This window comes from Phoxinus phoxinus (assembly GCF_949152265.1).
Source record: "Phoxinus phoxinus genome assembly, chromosome: 11".
In the NCBI taxonomy this organism is placed as follows: Eukaryota; Metazoa; Chordata; class Actinopteri; order Cypriniformes; family Leuciscidae; genus Phoxinus; species Phoxinus phoxinus.
This window is the reverse complement of record NC_136886.1, coordinates 33,695,472-33,702,167: the sequence shown is the minus strand read 5'-3', so window position 1 is coordinate 33,702,167 and position 6,696 is coordinate 33,695,472. Positions and strand designations below refer to the sequence as shown.

The following is a 6,696-nucleotide window of genomic DNA, read 5'->3' as shown; positions in this document are numbered from 1 at the left end:
TAAAAAGTATGTGTTCATGCTTGACTTAAAATATTACGGTTAGTGAACTTGGTCCCACTTTATATTAAGTGGCCCTAATACCTGTGAACTTACATGGTAACTACATGTGTACATAGTATGTAACTACAGTGTAAGTACACATTAGTACATAGTATCTACAACTGTATTATTAGAGTAACTACACGTATGTAACAACCCACGTAATGGTATGTGTAAGTACAAATGTGTAACAGGACATTGGTAACAACACTTTTTTTCACATTAGTAAGTACACATGTGTAACTACATTTTGTATCAACAATATGTAGCCTATTTGTTGTTCCACTTCCACATGCAGTCTTAGATACTGCAGTTACCAGTTTGGGTATAAATGTATTTAATTTCCAACAAGTGGACAGTTCCTATGGAATTATCATGTAACGACACTGATGTACACAACAATTACCTTAACAATTACACTTTATATTAAGTGGACAGTTCCTGAGGAGTTACCATGTAACACTGGTATCACAAGGTGAAACTTTAGTTGTAATTCAACATTAGTCCTGCCAGTCATAAATACATGTATTCCAACTTGTAACTGCAGTATCTAAAACTGCATGTGGAAGTGGAACAACAAATAGGCTACATATTGTTGTTACAAAATGTAGTTACATAATTACTGTTACACATGTGTACTTACTGAAGTGAAAAAATGTTGTTACCAATGTCCTGTTACACATTTGTACTTACACATACCATTCTGAGGGTTGTTACATATGTGTAGTTACGCAAATGTTACAGTTGTAGATACTATGTACTAATGTGTACTTACACTGTAGTTACATACTATGCACACATGTAGTTACCATGTAAGTTCACAGGTATTAGGGCCACTTAATATAAAGTGGGACCGTGAACTTTAGTTTAGTTCAGTTAAGTTGGATATTTAAGTTATCTCAACAAATTTTAAGTTGTTATAACTAATCGCAGCCACATTTTTTACAGTGGGAACGGGGTCTTTTATCATCTCGTGTTCGAGATCCACCTGGGAAGGGCATCCGTACCTGACCTCTGCAGAAGCATCCAATTGCACCTAAACGGTAACACTTTACTTGAAGGGGTGGGCATAAGACTGACATGTCATGAATATGAAGGAGGTTTTATGCATGTTTGACAACTGTCATTAAGTGTCATTCGCTCAATTATTAAATTTTTTATGCAAATATGACATTGTTGAGATGTATTTGTTATGACAACTTGACAAACCAATACAACATAACCTGTCAAGTGTCTTGGTAATGACAACTTGACATTACAAGACAACATACATTGTCATAAATATGACATAGCAGATTAATTATCTTAACACATTTTTGTGTTTCGAATCGCTTTGTTTGTGTTTGGAGCTCCGTCGAATTGATTCATAAATCCTTGATTTTTTTTCTTCGTTACACTCATTTATAAACGAGCATTTTCTATTTTTCCAGCGTGTGAACATATCTCCGATACTACTCTCTATAAAAAACAATCGGATTGCTTTGATATCGCTGGTTATATCCAACTTTCCGAACTTCCGTTACTATCTCTAACGTTAGCCCGCTAGCATTTGCAAGCGTGGTCTCGCCTATCGACCGTCTTATTTACACTCGAATCACTGGAAGGATACGGGTTCTATCCATGATTTCAGTCCTAAATTAGTAGTGATATTGGTAGCATCACTGCTAATTTATTGTTCATCTGTCATAATGGCGAATACATTGGATGTGTGTCTACCTCTGAGTGCAGGTGAGGACACGTTTGAGCTGCATTCGGTGCGGTTGGAGCTGGAGTCCGTGGAGAAGCAGATCCGTGATCTGCTGGGGAGGCAGGCCGAGCTGCGAGACCGACGATCAGCGCTTGAAGCATCACGCGCCGATGCTCACAAGTCAGTGGTTAGTAACTTTTCGACTCCGGCCTCCTCTACTCCGTGTATTTCTCTGCACAGGACCCGAGCATCCCTGCCCTCATTCACCCCGGCACCGACACAGCACCATGGGCCCTGGATGATTCCACAGCGGAAGACGCGAGCCAGGACCAGAGCAAGGACCTCTCCGCCCCTCCCGGTCTTCGAGATCTCCACCCGGAACCGCTTCTCCCCTCTTCGCGAGACGAAACGCGACGACGCTGTGATCATCGGCAGTTCCATCGTCCGGCATGTCCGCGCTACCTCAGGTAAAGGTACGGTGCGCACTCACTGCTTTCCTGGTACTCGTGTTCTCGATGTCGCTGCGCAGGTCCCCGAGATCCTGAACGGTGACGAGCGCGTCGGAGCTGTCGTGCTGCACGCGGGGGTGAACGACATCAGGCTGCGGCAGACGGAGGTTCTGAAGAGGGACTACAGGAGCCTGATCGAGACGGTACGCAGAACATCGCCTGAAGCAAAGATCGTCGTGTCTGGACCGCCTCCCACGTACCGACAAGGACAAGAAAGGTTCAGTAGATTGTTTGCACTAAATGAATGGTTGATGTCATGGTGTAATGAACAGAGACTGCTCTTTGTAAATAATTGGAATCTGTTTTGGGAGCAACCTAGGCTCTACCATGCTGATGGCCTGCACCCCAGCAGAATCGGAGCGGCTGTTCTGTCTGACAACATCTCCAAAACGTTACACACCATATGACTAGTAAGTCAAAGTCCAAATCACATTCTTTGCTGTCCCAAATTAATTGATATAAGTACCAGTGTAGAACACTTTATACACAGTAAAAAACGCAGTGTCAAATTAACACTTAAAGTGTTAATTTTAACACTACTCCGGATCATATATGGTCCCAATCTATCTAGAGTAAAAAGTACACCGTTTGTAGTGTTGAATTTACAGTGTTAATATAGCACCTTACAGTGTAGAAAAATTACACTTCGAGTGTAAAGTGTTACACTTAAATTGTTGTTTAAGTTTTACACTTGGGGTTTTTAACACCCCTGGTGTTGATTTAATTCCATTGGATTTACACTATTGGATTACACTATAAGTGTTATTTATAAGTATTCTGTTCAGTGCAAAAACTATTTACACTATTATATAGTGTTAATGTACAAGATAAAATCAAGAGTCTTCAGACAGATGTATAAATCCAAAGTTTATTTAACAAATAGGCAAAGTGGCTCCTTTATAACATATGCCAGATGTGTAAAGGTCAAATTATCACATTCATGAGGAGTTGCAAGAAAAAAAAAGTCAAGAAAAAACATAAAATCATGTTAATTTGCCTAGACATGAAGAAATATGACAGGTAGATTTGAACAAGATTGCAGAAAACTACTTGTCAACAGTTGTGTAGCATCCATGTATGCAGTTCCTCTTTGTCCCATTCAGCGAACAGGAAGTAGTATTTGAGTTTATTGCCATATCAGCATCACCGGCCGCGAGCAGGTATGCTGTGTGGTCTCTTCAATGCAGTCAAGGTGGTCTTGTATGCTGGTCTCTGTCAAAGACAAAAATAACACTCAAAGTCAGCTCTCCAATTGGCCGTCTTTATATTCGTTTTCCACAATACAATCAACACAAATGGCAATATTTTGAGGCAGACAATAGGCAGTGTGACAGAAATGTCCAAATGTACCTTTTTGGAGACGACAAGGTGTTGTTCAGCTTGATATGAGGACATCTTTCCAGGTCTCTTGCAGGAGACGAATTGATGCAAGATCGCTGCCCCATTCTAAATAACACGTGACAACTTCAGCAAAATGCATTCATGCATGAACGTGTATAGATAATCTTATTCTGAACTATAGTCTAACCTGAATCATCATTTTCATCATCTTGCACAGCAGATTCTGCAGTCAATCAGGTCCTTGAAGGTCTTGGGAGAAGCCTTTCCAGGAACTTAGCGGAGGTCTTCTAACCAAAAATCAAAACAAAAACAATCAAACAGTTACATAGCATAATGAACACCATCTCTCTCAGGAACAATTCTGTTCAGATGATTGTGTAGTCACAGAGTAGCACCGTTCACACCTGGCATTAACATTCATCTTGCACAAGCGAACAACTCGAAGTACAGGTGTAAACGCACCCAAGACGCATTGAGATTCGATTGTTCTGATGAGGTCTAGGCCACATTTTTTTTATTAAAGGAATAGTTCACCCAAAAATTTTAATTCAGTAATTTACTGACCCTCATGTCGTACCAAACCCGCAAGACTTTCTTTAGTCTTTGAAACACAAATGAAGATATTTTTGATGAAATCTGACAGCTTTCTTTCCCTCCATTGACAGCTACACAACTACCACTTTGACGGTTCAAAAAGTTAACAAAGAGATCTTAAAACTAATCCATGAACCAAGCAGTTTAGTCCAAATTTTCTTTTTCTTCTGTTTATGTTGGTTGATTCATGTTTATATGTGAATAAAAGTCTAAATTCAATCTATTCATCACAAAGCGATCAAGTCTCTTCAGAAAATTTGGACTAAACGGCTCAATTCATATGGGTTCGTTTTATGATCTCTTTATGAACTTTTTGAAGTGTCAAAGTGGTAGTTGCGTGCAGTATTCTTGATATATTTATTTGAGTTTCGAAGATGAACAAAAGTCTTTTCGGGTTTGGAATGACATGAGGGTGAGAAATTACAACAATTTTACACTTGTGTGTCAACTAACCCTTTAACTTTTTGCAGTTTAATATCTTGAATTAACACAATGACATAGTGATTGATGTGTCATCATGAATTATGACAATCAAGATACATCAATCACCCAAGACACATGTACATTTCAGGTCTGAACAAAGGCATTGTGTGGTTGCCCAGTTAGGTTTAAATGTTTCATGTTAATTCGTCATGTATTAAAATTTGTACTGCACATAGAATAAAATATAATGACACTCACGATTCTGGATTCATCTTCAGCATTCTGTTGCTTTCGTCTTCATTTCTGTTGCTTGGTTTCTGTAGCAATCTCATGAGAGGAGCTTCCTTCACTTGACACTGGAGGGTTCTGGGCCAAATCTATTGAAAAAGGATTTGAAAAAAATATGTCAGTTGATGCTAATATTTCCAAAATTCAGTAATGCAATACAATTTAAATTGGGGCTGTAAATAAGGTAAAAATAATTGTGATTACCCTTAATTTCGATTATGCTGAGAGATGTCTATAAAGCATGGGTGTAAAATTATTTATATTCAAAATATGCATTTAATCTGATTATTGAATACATTTATATAAGTTAAATGAGTAATAAGGCATCTTAAATTTAACTTGATTTTAATACGCATTTAGAATTTATTTTACCCATAATTTATTAATGGTATTTATAATGTGAACAGAACATACAGATTCATATTAACAAAATGCAGACAGATAAATAGTTAGGACATAATTTATCCCAAAATTACATGCAGTATGAATTGATAAAGACTGATTTCAAGCTAAAGTACCTGTATTCTCTGCCAGTGCATACGCAAATGTTACCTGTAAACTGAATTGAAAGACAGATGGATTTACAGATTAGCTTTAATGCACTTTCACAATGTTTAAAAAAAAAAAAAAAAAAAACCTTGATGGGAAGTTCGTATGTTTGTGTCTTGACTCTTGACGCAGATATGACGACATGATATTCAGTGCTAAGAACAAACATACAGATATGTAATTCTCACTTAAACATAGGGCGAATAAAACGTTTTTAAACGCTCCCTCACCTCAGTCTACAAAAAAGTGCATTTGTTGTTTGCACTGCGCGCTAATTTACAAGATACTTAAACGAGCTGTTAATAATGCGCATGCGTCACAAAAACGGAACCGTTAACGCGTTCATGTATAACACAGCCACTTTTATACACACAAAACGAATATAAACTTACCATTTGAAGAATTCTCTCATCTGCGCAGAAAAAAGAAGCCCAAATGCTGCTGCTGTTTCAGACCTCCTCATCAACTTTACTGCCAGGCTTGTCGTAAGACCGGTTGAGGCCTCGGCGCGACTGAGGGCGGGAAGGCTTTCTGTCAACAAACCAAAATGAAATGAGCTAAAAATATATTTGTAATACAAATATAATTTATAATACAAACGTATTTTAAACGTTAAATCACCTTCATCCAGGAAATCAAATCGTCATGAGAAACCTTCACATCCTTCTGTAACGTTAACTTACATCTCTGCATCTCATGAACTTGACGAGCTTCCGTAATCCTGACAAAAACGCGCAGTTTATCATTTCTAAATGTGTTCACCACCATATTTTACCAAAAATGTTAACAAGTGTATTTACTTTTTTATTTTAGAAAGAAAAAAGCAATTCAACCTACCGTCTCGGTCGCATGAAGATAAAATGGCGTCGTCGTCTTTCGAGACAGCAGTCATCGAGGGGCGGAGTCAATACAATTCGGCGCGTTTTTTTTTTTGCACTTTCAGTGTAAAAATAAAATTACACTTGTAACTACACTGAAGAGGAGTGTTTTTTAACATTGTTGATTGTTAATTTAACTCTTTGGGAATTAATAACTTTTAACACTGCAATTTTTACACTGCCGATTTTACTGTGTAGAAACTGTGTCTATTCCTCGTTTAGTGAGGCCAAACAATAAATCTACTGTAGGATCTAAGAAAAATCTAATTGTGATTAAACCAGAAAATCTCAATATTAGTGAACAAAAACAATTTCTAAAGCTAGGTCTTCTAAACATTAGATCGCTTACACCTAAGGCGGTTATTGTAAATGAAATAGTCACTGATAA

General features: G+C 37.9%; 1 long non-coding RNA gene across 6 annotated transcripts; it reads right to left on the bottom strand.

Moving 5' to 3' along the window:
- Positions 1-3,089: 3,089 nt before the first annotated feature.
- Positions 3,090-6,511, bottom strand: LOC307006857. Of its 6 annotated transcripts, none has more exons than XR_013799528.1 (8): positions 6,052-6,511; positions 5,823-5,961; positions 5,400-5,440; positions 5,086-5,113; positions 4,852-4,970; positions 3,764-3,863; positions 3,586-3,681; positions 3,090-3,447 (listed from the first exon to the last, which is right to left on the bottom strand). It is a non-coding gene; the product is annotated as an uncharacterized lncRNA (long non-coding RNA). The 6 variants fall into 6 exon arrangements; XR_013799531.1 differs by having other exon boundaries at positions 4,852-5,113; positions 6,052-6,151; positions 6,268-6,508; XR_013799529.1 differs by having other exon boundaries at positions 4,852-5,113; positions 6,052-6,508.
- Positions 6,512-6,696: the final 185 nt, after the last annotated feature.